The 13896-nt window shown below is 39.2% G+C and overlaps 1 protein-coding gene across 7 annotated transcripts in view; it reads right to left on the reverse strand.

Annotated features, from left to right (window-relative positions):
* The window catches only part of Sipa1l1 (signal-induced proliferation-associated 1 like 1), a 362523-nt gene that overhangs the window by 318379 nt on the left and 30248 nt on the right, over positions 1-13896 (reverse strand). The window contains exon 1 of one of the 7 annotated variants that reach the window (XM_013507169.1): positions 3730-3748. The exons of the other annotated variants lie outside the window; for them this stretch is intronic. The gene's annotated coding sequence lies outside the window, so the exon portion shown is untranslated. Of the gene's footprint in view, positions 1-3729; positions 3749-13896 lie in introns of those variants that run through there. 7 annotated transcript variants of the gene reach the window in all.

The following is a 13896-nucleotide window of genomic DNA, read 5'->3' on the forward strand; positions in this document are numbered from 1 at the left end:
GATGACATGATACTCTACATAGAGGACCTAAAAACTTTACCAAAAAACTTGTAGACTTACTATCCAAATTTAGTAGTGTAGCGGGATATAAAGTCAAACCTCAAAAATCAAGAGCATTTCTGTACACAAGCAACAAACTCAGAGAGAGAGAGAACTTACGGAAACCAATAGCATCCCCCCAAAATGAAATACCTAGGAATCAATTTAACAAGGGATGTAAAAGATCTGTACAGTGAAACTTACGGTACCCTAAAAAAGGAGATTGAAGAGGGTATCAAAAAATGGAAAGATATCCTTTGTTCTTGGATAGGAAGAACCAATAAAATGAAAATGGCCATACTCACAAAACTGCTATACAGATTTAATGCAAATCCAATAAAAATACCATTGGCATACCTCACAGATCTAGAGATAACAATCCTAAAATTCATTTGGAAGTGAAAAGACCTAGAATAGCCAAAGCAGTTGTGGAACACAAAGGCAAGTCAGGGGGCATCATAATCCCAGACCTGAAATTAAACTACAAAGCTACTGTGATAAAAGCAGCACGGTATCTGCAAAAAAAGCACTAGGCCTGAGGATCAGTAGAACAGAACAGGAGATGCAGATGCAAGCCCCAAACACACTCAGACACCTTATCTTTGACAAAGCAGCCAAACATGTTCACTGGGAAAACATAGCCTTTTCAATAAATGGTGCTGGAAAAACTGGCTTTCCACATGCCAAAGACTAAAACTAGACCCATGTCTATCACCATGCATGAAACTAAAGTCAGAATGGATCAAAGATCTAAATATTAAGACAGAAACACTAAATCTACTGGAAGAGAAAACAGGCAGAAATCTCAAAGATACAGGTGTAGGCAGAGACTTCATGAACAAAACCCAGACTGAAAGGGGAGCAATACAAAGAATCAACAACTGGGATCTCACCTTATTAAAAAGCTTTTGTGCAACAAAAGAAACTACCCACAGAGTGAAAAGATGACCCAGAGAGTGGGAAAAAATTATAGCCAGTTGGCTCACAAAGGACTTATATCTAGAACACATAAAGAATTGAAAAACTCAGGCCTCCCTAAATTCAAAGACCCAATTCAAAAATGAGGATCTGAGATGAATAGGCACTTCTCAGATGAAGAAATATAAATGGCAAATAAATATATGAAAAAATGTTCAACATCATTGGTCATTCAAGAAATGCAAATTAAAACAACAGTGAGATTCTATCTCACCCCAGAAAGAATGGCTATTATCAAAAAATCAACTGATAACAAATGCTGGAGGGGCTATGGGCAGAAAGGAACCATTCTCCTCTGTTGATAGGAATGCAGATTGGTGCAACCGCTGTGGAAATCAGTGTGGAGATTCCTTAAAAATCTAGGATTAAAGGTCCCATTTGAACCAGCTATTCCCCTTCTGGGTATCTTCCCAGAAGAATTAAAAATATCATACCACAGAGACATATGTGCACCCATGTTAATAGCAGCACAATTTGTAATAGCTAAATCTTAGAAACAACCCAAATGCCCATCAACTGAGGAATGAATAAAAGAGATACGGTATTTTTATACAGTGGAGTACTGCTCAGCCATAAAGATAAAACTTGAGACATTTATAGGTAAATGGATGCAATTTGAGATCATACTTTTAAGTGAAATAACGCAGACTCACATATGTAAACATTGTATTGTCTCCCCGGTATGAGAAACTGAAAAAGTAAGTAAGGACCAAAATGTACAACAGATATTATGAAATGGGAAGAAACTATTCAAAAGGAAAGAGGAACTAGGATGGGGAAGCAGGAAGGAAGGAAGGGAAAAGAGAAAAAAAAAAATACAAGACAATTATACTATTAGTTTCTACGAAAGGTCTGTGCTAGTATCATTTGGAAAATATTTTATGCCTGTATCTTGTACTGGTAACTACTTTGAGGATAACAAAACAGTATATTAACTATTGTTATTCTACTATTTTATCATAAAATTTTGTTTTTTAACAAAATTTAAAAATTTTTTAAATAAAATAAAATTGCTATAACATCTATCAATTGATTCTTGCTAATAAAATCCCTCATCCAGAGAGGAAACCCAGAGTGACTTCACTCCAGTGCTCACTTATGTGTCCTAAAGAAAAGGGATGACCAAGATGTTCTTACGGCAAATGACAAATGCTAAAACCAAGTCACCTTGGCATTGCTCTCCTCCAAATCCCATGAACAAGTTCAAAGGTAAATTTGTTTAGGCTATTGTTGCTTTGCTGTTACATATTTACAAAAGGTGGGACCAGGTTTCCATAGCAATATTTTCCTTCCTTCTTCAGATCTGAAAGCCTACCATGTCTAATAACTGCTCTTTAGCCTACCACCTTACCAACATTTGACTTACACAATACAAGTCTCAATAGCAAACCACATAGGACCCGTAAGTTTGGAGCCCCCCTCCCCAGTGAAAGCCACTGAAAGGTACAGCATTTAGCCCTGAATCACTATGCACCTCTGACACCGACCTAAGTCAGCAACACAACTATGGCTAAGGACTGGTTGACTCAAATCCTAAACTCTAAGCAGCAGCAGGAAAAAAAGGTTAACTAGGATTGGCTTGACAAGAGAAAACACATTTAAACACACTCAAAGACTGTCTTCAAGTACTAATCTTTTCTAAAAGGAGAACCTCCAAAAATTAAGGTTAACAACAAGGTAAGAGGTAAAACAATTCAAGTAGCCCTGCCCTGTCCTTGAAATATGTATATGTAATAGTGTTTTTTCCAAAGTATCACAATGGCTGTCATGGATCTCCCCCCAGAAATGGAACTGGCCATAAGAAAGCAAAGTTATCATACCAGATATATATTCACAGGGACAAGGGCACCAAGAAAAGCAACCTGACCAGCATAAAGAATCATCTTAAAACTACAAAACTGACACACCGTAGTTGCCAACAAATTACCAAATTCAGTAATACCTCAATTCAATAATAAGCGTATCTCACAATAGTATGTATTTTGAACATTTCAAGAATCAACCAATCATATGCAAAGGCAATACACTGCGATGGCTTCTAAAATCAAAATCCACAGGATTTTTAAAGCATTAGAACTGTTTAACTCTTATATTAGCAAATATAAAAGGTCACAGTTACAGAGCTCTATTTTTTAAAAAATAACTTCTAATGTATTAATTACCACTATTCCATAATTTACAAAACCACTACAAATTTACCATTTTCACTAAAATCTACTTCCTTCCAATTACGAAGCCTGAGGAGAAGCTTCCAAACCCTGACTTACATTAATGAATGCGTTTCTGTTTGTCCATATGCCAATTATGTTACGCCAGTAAAAGAAATGATTAATACTCTATTTTCGCCCAGTTCTCCCAATTACGGGAAAACCTCCATTTTCTTCACTTCTGAAACTTGCTTTAAGAGGCTTACAGGAACAGCGTAAGAGTCTGCTAAGCTGCTAGTACTCACATCTCTGGTCACCAAGTCCCACCAATTTCATGCTTGAATATGAACACAACCATGTAAGTACCGTGATAATTCAGAGATCAAACAGGACTAGATCCAAAAGCACTGTAAAGTGGTCATATTATCCCTACTCTGCTGAAAATTACCTCTTTGCTTTCCTCCATGGTTCACAGCTACTGCCCTCTAAGAAGGCCTAACGTTCTGGACACACGGGTTTCAGATTTAGTTTATCCTCCCTTTGAAAAAATTTAACGCACTTGTACCTTATTCCCTTGAAGTCCTGTTCTTACTAAACGGAGCTGGCATAGCAGAACCGCAAGACATCTTCAGGTATCATGTCAGTGACAGCACAGACACTCATCAGGAGTCTTCGGGAGACACTCCACAATACCAGGTCCAACACGGAACAGCGCAGAGCCCAGTAAATTCCCACGGGTTAAGTGAGCATTTAGGCTTAGACTATTCTATCTTCGTGCAGGGCTACATCTGGGTATGAAGGAATTATGAAACCGTTTTACAAAGCACAGGGCAAGTTTAATGCCACAAACATTCAACTGATAGCTGTTTACCAGCAGCAGTCCATTACCAAAGAGCATAAAAACAAACAGCGTAATTCCTCACTAGCCAAGAGCACGTTAATCAGTTCACACAACACCCTCCACACAGGCCCCACTTCACCAATGTTTAAACACTTCCCTGCTTCTTATCTTACAGGTATGACACCCTTAACAAGTGCAAACTTTACACTTCCCATTTCCAGGTAAAGAAACGGGCAGTGTATTTAAATGACTCACACAGATAAACAAAAGCCAGGAACTCAGTAACTTCTACATCCCAGGTCAAGGAAACCTCTATGCTACATAACAGGCTGATATGTTCATTTAAAAAGAAGTACTTAAAAGAATATTGTAACAAAAAAGTCAGTCATCTAACATTTCATGCAATTGTTAGCTCAACAAAAAATGACAGTTCTATGAACTCTACAAAGTGAAAAATGTCTACACTGCTTAACGAATTGTGCACAAAGAAAATAAACACCCCAATACTGCATAAAAAGTAACGAAAACGCGTAACACAGAAATAGTGTCTTATAGCCTGAAGACTAAGTTAACAACAATGCATGTCAGTTAAAAAGCTTAAAATAAATTCACTAAAACAATTCCCTGCGTTATGGTTTGTGTCTGGATGTCCCCCCAAAGCCTCATGCCGGCACGGGGCGGGCTTCTAGAGTTTATGACTGACCCCCGGTCCAGTGCTGGGATTGTGGGTGTGAGTGCGACCCCCGCCCTGGGGCAGGCAGCCAGCATACAACATACAAGATAGAGGAGGGAGACAAGCTCGCTCTTCCAGCTGCTTCCCCCTTTGGCTCTTGCTGCTTTTACAGTTTTCTGCTGCCATGAACTGTTGCCCTCTGCCATGCACCACCCTGCCTTGGAGCCAGCTGATTATGGACTGAAACCTCCACAGACTGTGAGCAAAATAAACCTTTCCTTCCTTAATTCTGGGTGTCAGGTATTTTGTCTCAGTAAGGAGAAAAAAGTAACCAAGACACTATAGAACAAAAATGGCTCATGCTTACCACTCTTCCCTTCAGAAATGACAATAACTAACATAAAAGAAAAATGGGGTAAATAAAGACAACAGCCAATGAGACAGACCAACAAAATTCTGAAAGATGGAAAAGCAATGTACATACACCTGGAAACTTGATTTAGCAACGACGAAGCCGAGGCCAAGTGGGAGAGGAAGGCACTAGGAGAAAGCAAGTCTCAGAACCTGAACTACTGTACCTCGGGCCTGAGGCTGGAAAACGAGGAACCAGGTCACAGAGGGGCTCCAAGTAAGACGCTCCTCCTCCAGCCCGGAGAAGCGATGCCCGCCCCCACCACGCAAAGTGACGACTAAGACACAAGAATGATCACTGTCTGCTTCTCCAAATACATGAAGCGAGACAGACATAATTACTGGAAGACAAGGACAAGGACACAATCACGCAGAAGGGAGGGGAGGGAGGCGGCGAGGGCTGGAGCGGCAAGGCGGAGGAAAGGACACGGAGGGAGGGAAACTTACGGGATGCAATTTAAGAAGGCGCTTACAGGGAAATTTATAATTTCAAGTGTTTAATAAAGAAAATAAACATTTACCACAATGACCCAATGAAAAACAGTATCTAAAACATGAAAATTTTAAATATGAAAATAATAAAGAAGTCTATAAAATAGAAAGGAAACAGACAAAATATTAATAAAGCCTAGAGATTAATCTTTAAAAGAATCAACAACCGGGAATATAGCTCAAAGGACACAGCGCCTGCCTGGCAAGCTCGAGGTCCTAAGTTTGATTCCCCATGCCAAAAAAAAAAAGAATCAACAATCAACGGCTGGGCATGGCGCACATGCCTGTAATGCCAGCACTCAGGAGGTGAAGGTAGAAGGATCACCATGAGTTCAAGGCCAGCCTGGACTACCCAGGGAGAGCTGCCTCAAAAAATACATACATACATAAATAAATAAAAACCAAACTAACTAAAAAAATAAAAACTGACAAAACTCTAGTAAAGCCAATTTTTTTAAAAAAACAAAAACCCAAGTCATCAATATTAAAAATGATTTTTAAAAAAAGACATACCTTAGACAATTTAGACAGTAAGAGAAAATAATATTGACTTTATGCCAACAAACTCAACTTACATGAAATGGACAAATGTCTTTAAAAACAGAACCTATCAAAACTGAGACCCAGCCAAGAATGGAGGCTGCAGCAAGAGGATCAGAGAGTTGGAGGCCAGCCTGAGCTACAGAGCAAAATCCTACCTTAAAAAAAAAATGAGTCCAGGCGTGGTGACACATATCTGTAATCCCAGCACTCAGGAGGCTGAGGCAGGAGGATCTTGCAAGTTGAAGACCAGTCTGGGCTACAAAGTGAGCTCAAAGGCCAGCCTGAACTGCATAGCAAGACCCTGTCTCAAAAAGAAAAAAAAAATTGATACCAGAAAGAATAAATTTAAATATCCTCTATCTTTTAAAGAAATTGAATCTGCTATCAAAAATATTCCAAAAATGAAAATTCCAAATCCAGATGGTTTTACTGGTACATTCTATAAAACTTTCAAAAACTAAGTAACACCCATATCACACAAACTTCTGCAGGAAATAGAAGGATTCGTTTTGTAAGGCTAGCGCAATGCTTGTAACCAAAATCTGATTATAAAAATTACAATATGAAAATTATAGTCCAGTATCCCTAAATATAGACAGAAAAATATTTAAAGACTTTAAGCACACCAGACACAATAATACACAAAAAGGTACACCATAAACAGGTAGTTTACCAATACAAGGTTGGATTAACGCTTGCAAATCAACCCATATAATATGCCACATCACAAAGTACACTGGAAAGCCCCCAGAACCAGTTAAGGTTCAGAGAATGTATCTGACAAAACCCAACAGCCATTCACCATCTCAAAAACAAATTAAAAACCACATAATGCTTAAGGACCAAAGACTACACTGCCTCCTCCTGGGATGAAGAGCGAGGCAAGAGGCGGCCTCTCCAGTCCACGCTCTACTGGAGGACTCCGCCAGAAGACAGACAGAATTATCACTGGGAGGATGAAGAGCGGGAAGGAAGAGCAAAAGCCCTTTCTCTGGATGAAGAAATCTAAAGCTAAAATTCACAACTGAAAATGCAAGCCGTAGGAGTTAAAATACAGTCCTTAGATATATGGCGGTAATGTCAGAAGAAACAGTCCACTCTGCGGAGTGGTAAGAAACACACCAAAAAGGGTTTGCTTGTTTGTTTGTGGTTCTGTTGTTTTCATTTCAAACCTTGTATTTCTATTTTACTGTCTGAACCTGGCATATGATTAATTTGCTACCTTTGGCAAAAAAAAAAAAAAAAGCTTTCAAGTTACAAAAATACCAGGAAGGGATGGAAGGACAGAAGATTGTATAGTAACAAACTGAAGAATTCATAGATATAATATTTAAAACACCAGTGACATTTTAACCTATTCCCAACATCTAATTATCTAAGGAAGTTCCCCTCTGGGGAACTCTACAGATGGTTTTTAAAGCAGATTCTACACCACAGGGGCACTTCTCAGTGAGGATGTACTGTACGTGGCCCATGTACTCACTCTTGCGTTTGTAAAATGTAATCAGTGATTATGCAATTGAGTATTACAGCCACCCCAGGGCATTCTGTGTTTTAAAAGGAGTGTTTATGGCCATCTCCTGCCAAACAACCATAATACCACTTAACCTCAGTTCAACCACTGCTTGAATGAACTTGTTAGGATTACACTAAAATACAGATGCAGAACAAACAGTAAGCCAAGGAATGTCATGTCCACATAATGAAAGAGGAAAAACTCCTTACACAGGGCTCCTTAGTCACTAAACAGAATGTACAAGAGAATTCAAAATTCTATAAATTGAAACTGTTAATGTAGAACCACAGAGAAAAACAACTGTAAAATGTAGAAAAGGAAATTAATTTCTCTAAAACATCGGGTGGGTCATCTCGAAAAGAAGCCAAGGTAGGTGGCAATAAAGTACAACGCTATTTCAGGATCTATGCAAGTAATTTCATAAATCTGGAAACAGAAGGAAAAAAACAGAATTTTTAAAAAATGTATTGTTTTCAAGGAAGATTACCGTATCTTTGATTTGAATCTGTGCATAAAATATGTAGTGATACCACTTCCTGTGATCCAACCCCTGCGTGAGACCAGACTAATTCTTACTGAACAAGTCCACACAGGAAGGTGAACCAATGTACTTTTTCTCTGCTGTCAATCAACGAATATTTCCTCTGTAAAGTTCCTCTAAAACCAAGAATGAGGCAGTGTGATAACATCTAAACTATGGCTTATCATGTTTTCAAACCTCTTAACAAAATAAAAAGTACAGCAAATAAGACTGAGAGTCTACCAACAGATTTGTTTCAACCACTCAGCTCTCATATCTCAAGCCTATGATGTATTAAGGAAACCAAATACGGATTAAAATGGTGACCCAGGAGCCAGGTCTGGTAGCACAGGCCTGTAATCCCTGCACTCAGAACGATGAGGCAGGAGGATCCCTGTAAGTTTAAGGCCAGTTCAAGGCCTGCCTGTGCTAAAGAGTGAGACCCTGCCTCAAAAAAAAGAAAAAAAAAGGTGACCCAGGCATAGCGGCACACCAGGCATGGTGGTACATGCCTGTAATCCCATCACTCAGGAGGCTCAGGGAGGAGGACCACTGGAGTTGAGGACAGGCAGGCTACCAAGTGAGTTCAAGGCCAGACTGAACGGCACAGTGAAACACTGTCTCAAAAAAAAAAAAAAAAGATGGTGATACCTCCTAGCTTTTAGGCTGTGTTTTGCCATTCAAGTGAAAAGTGACACAAGGGTGCAAGAGCATGTGGGAAGCCACACCTTTGCTAAAACTCAATTTGATCATTATTAAAAATAACCACCCAAAGTTCCTGAAAACAATCGGTCATGCCTATACATTTCAGCCTGCTTAAAAACTGTAAGAACACTTTCTGTTCCCTTCACCAACAGGAATGAACCATTTTCATCTTCCACTGGTCCTGGAAACAGAACAGAAGCCCTTGCAGAAATGTTCCCCGTGTTACTCAAGGTAAGGGGAGTGTTACTAGAACTGCATTTCACAATCCCTCCAGACTACCAACGCCAAGCGTTCGCGCAAGCGTTTGTTACTCACAGTAACGCCGGTCCAGGTAACAGCTGAGTCAATGAACCACTCAGCCTCGTCGTATTTCACCAGTGAGGAAACAGCATTATTGGAAAAGGATAATCTGCTGGCTAATACAATACAGAATTCAAGACGAACTGCTCAGTTAGTGGTCCTTTTCATTATCAGCTTCCGTTCTTATTAAGTACAGCAACTCTTATGTACCTTTGTCATTTGGTATTAGTATATTACTTTTATTTTAAGTACTTCCTATAAAATGGATGCTCCTAACAATGGATAAATTCTGGACATGTTAAATTATTACTAGTTATACTAATAATTATTACTAGTAAGATACCAAAATATAGTTATAAAGTAAACTGTGCTGTCATGGATACAGAAGAACGTCAAAGTGTGGATGGATATAAAGTACTATCTCAGGTTCAGCAGAGTCCCAAAAAACTGTTTGAACATCACAATTAGAAGCAAGATCTTTGAGTCCTAGATCCATCACCAACCTGGACTTGACATCTTTAATTCTCCATTTCTAAATGTTTACCTTACACAACACCAGCAACCTTACTGGGTCACAGGGAGGAACTGGGACCACGTGGACCGTAAACTCGGCATAGGGCCACCGTCAATGTGGTGCGGCTGTTATTACCACATCTGACTCAGGAGAGCTAGTAGTGCAGCCACACAAGACATACACTTTTAAACTACTATGTAATTTTTAGCAGTATTTTTCATTACTATTGTGCAGGACTCCAGCACAGACTATGTAGACAAAAACAGAATGCTCACTAAAAATTGTAACCACTTCCATCAAACCAGACATTAAAGCATTAGCTTAACAAAGTTAAATATCACCACTAAAAACCTGTTAAAGGAAAACTGTTATTTCTATATTAACTATACTAATACTTTATACGCTGCCCAAGACAACTCTTCACTGAAGGTAGCCCAGGCAAACCAAAAGGTTGGATAGCCATGGCTTAAATCTATCCAAACAATGAAACTAGAATGCCATACAGAAAAATAACAAAATATACAAAAACCATATGAAAAAGTTCTCTGCAAAGAAGTCCAGCCACAAAAAAATATAAAGCTGAGTCATGTACAGGAAAATAGATGCACCTTGAGATCATAATGCTAAGTAAAATAAATCAGACACAGGAGGTTAAATATCACATATTTTCTTTAATATGAAAAGCACAAAGTATAATTTTAAGGGAAAAATAAAAAGTTATACAAAATAGCAAGGTAGATCTTTTGTAGAAGAGAAAGAGATCCAGGGAGGGATGGGGAAAGGGGCAGTAAACAGGGTAAGATGCCGTATGTACATGTAAACGTATTCACACCAGGTTTTTCTAGGTCTTAACTCTGCATAATTTTCTGTCATTTGATTATTTCAGTGAAGCTATATTTTATGTGCACAATTTATAAACCTCAAGGAAAAGTTAGCAACAAACACACCAGGCAATAAAGAAGTAAAAGTTCAGAAAGCACTATATAGCTTACAGAGGCCTTTAATATATTATCTGATTAATCTGATCCCCATAATCAGCTTCTGGAATTCAGGAAAGTATCCTCACCTTAAGTAAGAACAGCGAGAGTGACCTCAGGATTAGAACCTACGCATGGAGGTGCATGCCTGTAATACCAGCTACTTGGGAGAGGCAGGAAGATTACAAATTAAAGGCTAGTCTGGCCAATTTAACAAGATCTTGTCTCAGAATAAAACTGTAAAAGGGCTGAGGATGGAGCTCACGGGTATAGTGTTTGCCTAGCAGGTCCTGAGCCCCGAGTTTAATCTATATATATCTGTATATAGATATATACAGATATATACCTATATCTATATAGATATATAGATAGATATAGACATAGATATATGTAAATGTGAGAACAGACTCAAGTATTTACTAACCCTCAGTTAGTAAGTGGACAGCCAAACCAGAAAGATGGTCCTTTTGACTCAAATCAGTGTTCTGGTCTGTATGCTATGTGCCATTGCTATAGAAGCCTGGCCTCTAACCAAAGCTCTCTGAATCTGTGTAGTGCTTCTGTTCACGTGAAAGTTCGTAACATAGAGGGGAAAAGTATTAATTAAAATAGAATTCAAAGTCCTGGGTTGTAATCTTGAGTATGCCACCACTAAGATCTGATAGTAAATCACTCTACAATAATGATTCTCTATAGCTGCGTTATTAGATTCAGTGGTGATGCTTTTGAAAAAATACTAATTCCCAGGCCTGAGCTCCAAAAACTAGGATGCACTGGGTCTGGGCATTAGCACTTATACTAGAAGTAACCAGGTCATTCTTACGTGCAGTTTTAGGACTTAGTGTTCTTACCTGGTAGAAATAAACACCACTGTGCTACATAGTTAAGAGTTACAATGAAGAATGCATGCAATAATATACAGGAAAGCCCCTTATAAATAACTAAATGCCTCTATAAAAACGTAATTATTTTTTATTAATTCCAATGTGTGCTGTACCTTCTGTGTGCCAGATACGTGCTCAGTTGGGAACAAGGGAGAGAAGACAGCCTCAGAAACGTGGGAAACGACTGACTTCAAACTGCTGAGCAGAGGGAAAAGGCACAGCAGTGCACAAGGATGGCCTTGACCAGCAAGAGCCGTAAGGGCTGAAAGCACGTAGGAGTGATGGGGGTTAAAAAGGTTTACACAGCGCTGGGGACACAGCTCAGTGGCACAGTGTCTGCCTGGCAAGCGTGAGGTCACGAGTTTGATTCCCGGTACCAGAAAAAAGAAAGGCTTACACAGAGGAGACCCACAAGCTAGATCTTGGAATTCTAGACAAGGACCCCTCGCACGCGGGTGAGTCACTCAAGATGACTGAAGATGCAGGGAGATGAAGTGCTACAGACCAGAGGGTTACACAAGCGATAGGAACATAACACGGGTCAGAGTAGGCTGGGACCAAGGGACATTTCAGGGAAATGGAAATGTACTGTTATCTTCACTGTGGTCATAAAATCACACGCACATCATAATCCACATAGCACTCTACACTGAAAAGGCTGGGCTTCCCAGTACATACCGTACCTCAATAAATCTACTATCCAAAAATAATGTTATCTGCTACCTCAGTCACGTAGTCAGCGCATTCCAGAAGCACAGAAGTGCGCCGATGCCGTTACTCTGCAGCTAATGAATATGCACTTGTATATTCGTACACTTAAAACTGTCTCCCCTTCAACTTCTAACACAGTAAGTGGTGATGAATGTAACAGACACATACAAAAAGTCTCTTAAACGCCTCAACAACTTTTAACAGTACGAAGGGTTTTGGGGACCAGAAAGTTTGAGAACTACCACTGCAGGTAAGGGTGAGGCCCCAAGTATGCTAAGCAAGAAGAACAGGGGAGAGTGATGCAGGAAGCCCTAGAACTTGCTGTCGGGTCTGGGTGATCCTGGGAAGGACAAGACGGAAATCAGGTCTACACATCCTCTGCAGCTCGTTATAAATCCCAAGGGTTTTCTCTCCACTGGGCTGTCTCTTTGTTGGCATATAAAGTTTTACAAACCAATTTCTGTTAACTGCTAATGCAGTTAGGAAATAAAGTCAGCTATGAAAGTCTTCTACAATGCATTACTGATTTTTTTGGATTATTCACATTCACTCAATCACCACAAATGAAGCCAATAATTTAAATTTGACTTTTATATGTTTTAAACCTGAAAAGCAGCCTTCTTAAAGGGGTACTATAACTATTTTATAAGTAACTCAATACTTCATGACCAATGAAACAAATTAGGTCACTGTTTAAAAATTTGGTATTGGGGTCAGGGATACAGCTCAGTGGCATAGTGCCTACCTGGCAAGCGTGAAATCCTGAGTTTGATTCCTGGTACCAAAAACTAAGTATTTTTTTTTTTATGGTATTAGTTCTCTAAATTGTATTTTCAGTTGCATCCAGAAGCACAATGACAATCTCAATTCAGCACAGGTTTTTCTATGCAGCTTCAACTTAAAGAAAATTAATTTCTAAATATAGCCCTGAAATTCCAAATTATCTTGAGTACAGTTATCTTTCTATCATCTCATGCCCAGAACTATTACAGCACTTTGGTATGCCACAAAGGTCAAGCAATCATTCTTAAAACCATCATTCTTCAAGCTTTAGGCTGGGCGTGGTGGCGCACGCCTGTAATCCCAGCACTCAGGAGGCTGAGGCAGGAGGATTGCCATGAGTTCAAGACCAGCCTAGGGTACAAAGTGAGCTCAAGGAGAGCCTGAACTGCATACTGAGACCCTGTCTCAAAAAGACAAAAAAAAAAAAAAAAACATTCTTTAAGCTTTAAATAAGTGATGGATGGACGGACGGGTGGATGGACGGACAGAAGACATACTGATCAATCAATCATGGAACGGAAGTGGTAAGTATTAGAAGAATGATCTTCCCATACACATCCACATAATAACCTGAAAAACAGTTCCGAAAGTCATCTTAAAGGTACATGTGCATATGTGTTATTTTTCTTGTTAGTTTGTTTTTTGAGATTTTTTTGTACTGGGAATCAAACTCAGGACCTTGCGCTTGCCAGGCAGGCGCTTGTGCTGCTGAGCTATATCCCCAGCTGCATGTGTGTTTTAACTGCCACTGTATATTGCTTCTCTAATTGTTTTAAGTAGCCAACTACAGCTCATTTCTTTAGCTAATACCAAACAGATGAAAATCTGAAGAATTTGATTTATCATCTTTTAAAAACTTCAT

Source organism: Chinchilla lanigera, unplaced genomic scaffold, assembly GCF_000276665.1.
Source record: "Chinchilla lanigera isolate Chin_1 unplaced genomic scaffold, ChiLan1.0 scaffold00122, whole genome shotgun sequence".
NCBI lineage: Eukaryota > Metazoa > Chordata > Mammalia > Rodentia > Chinchillidae > Chinchilla > Chinchilla lanigera.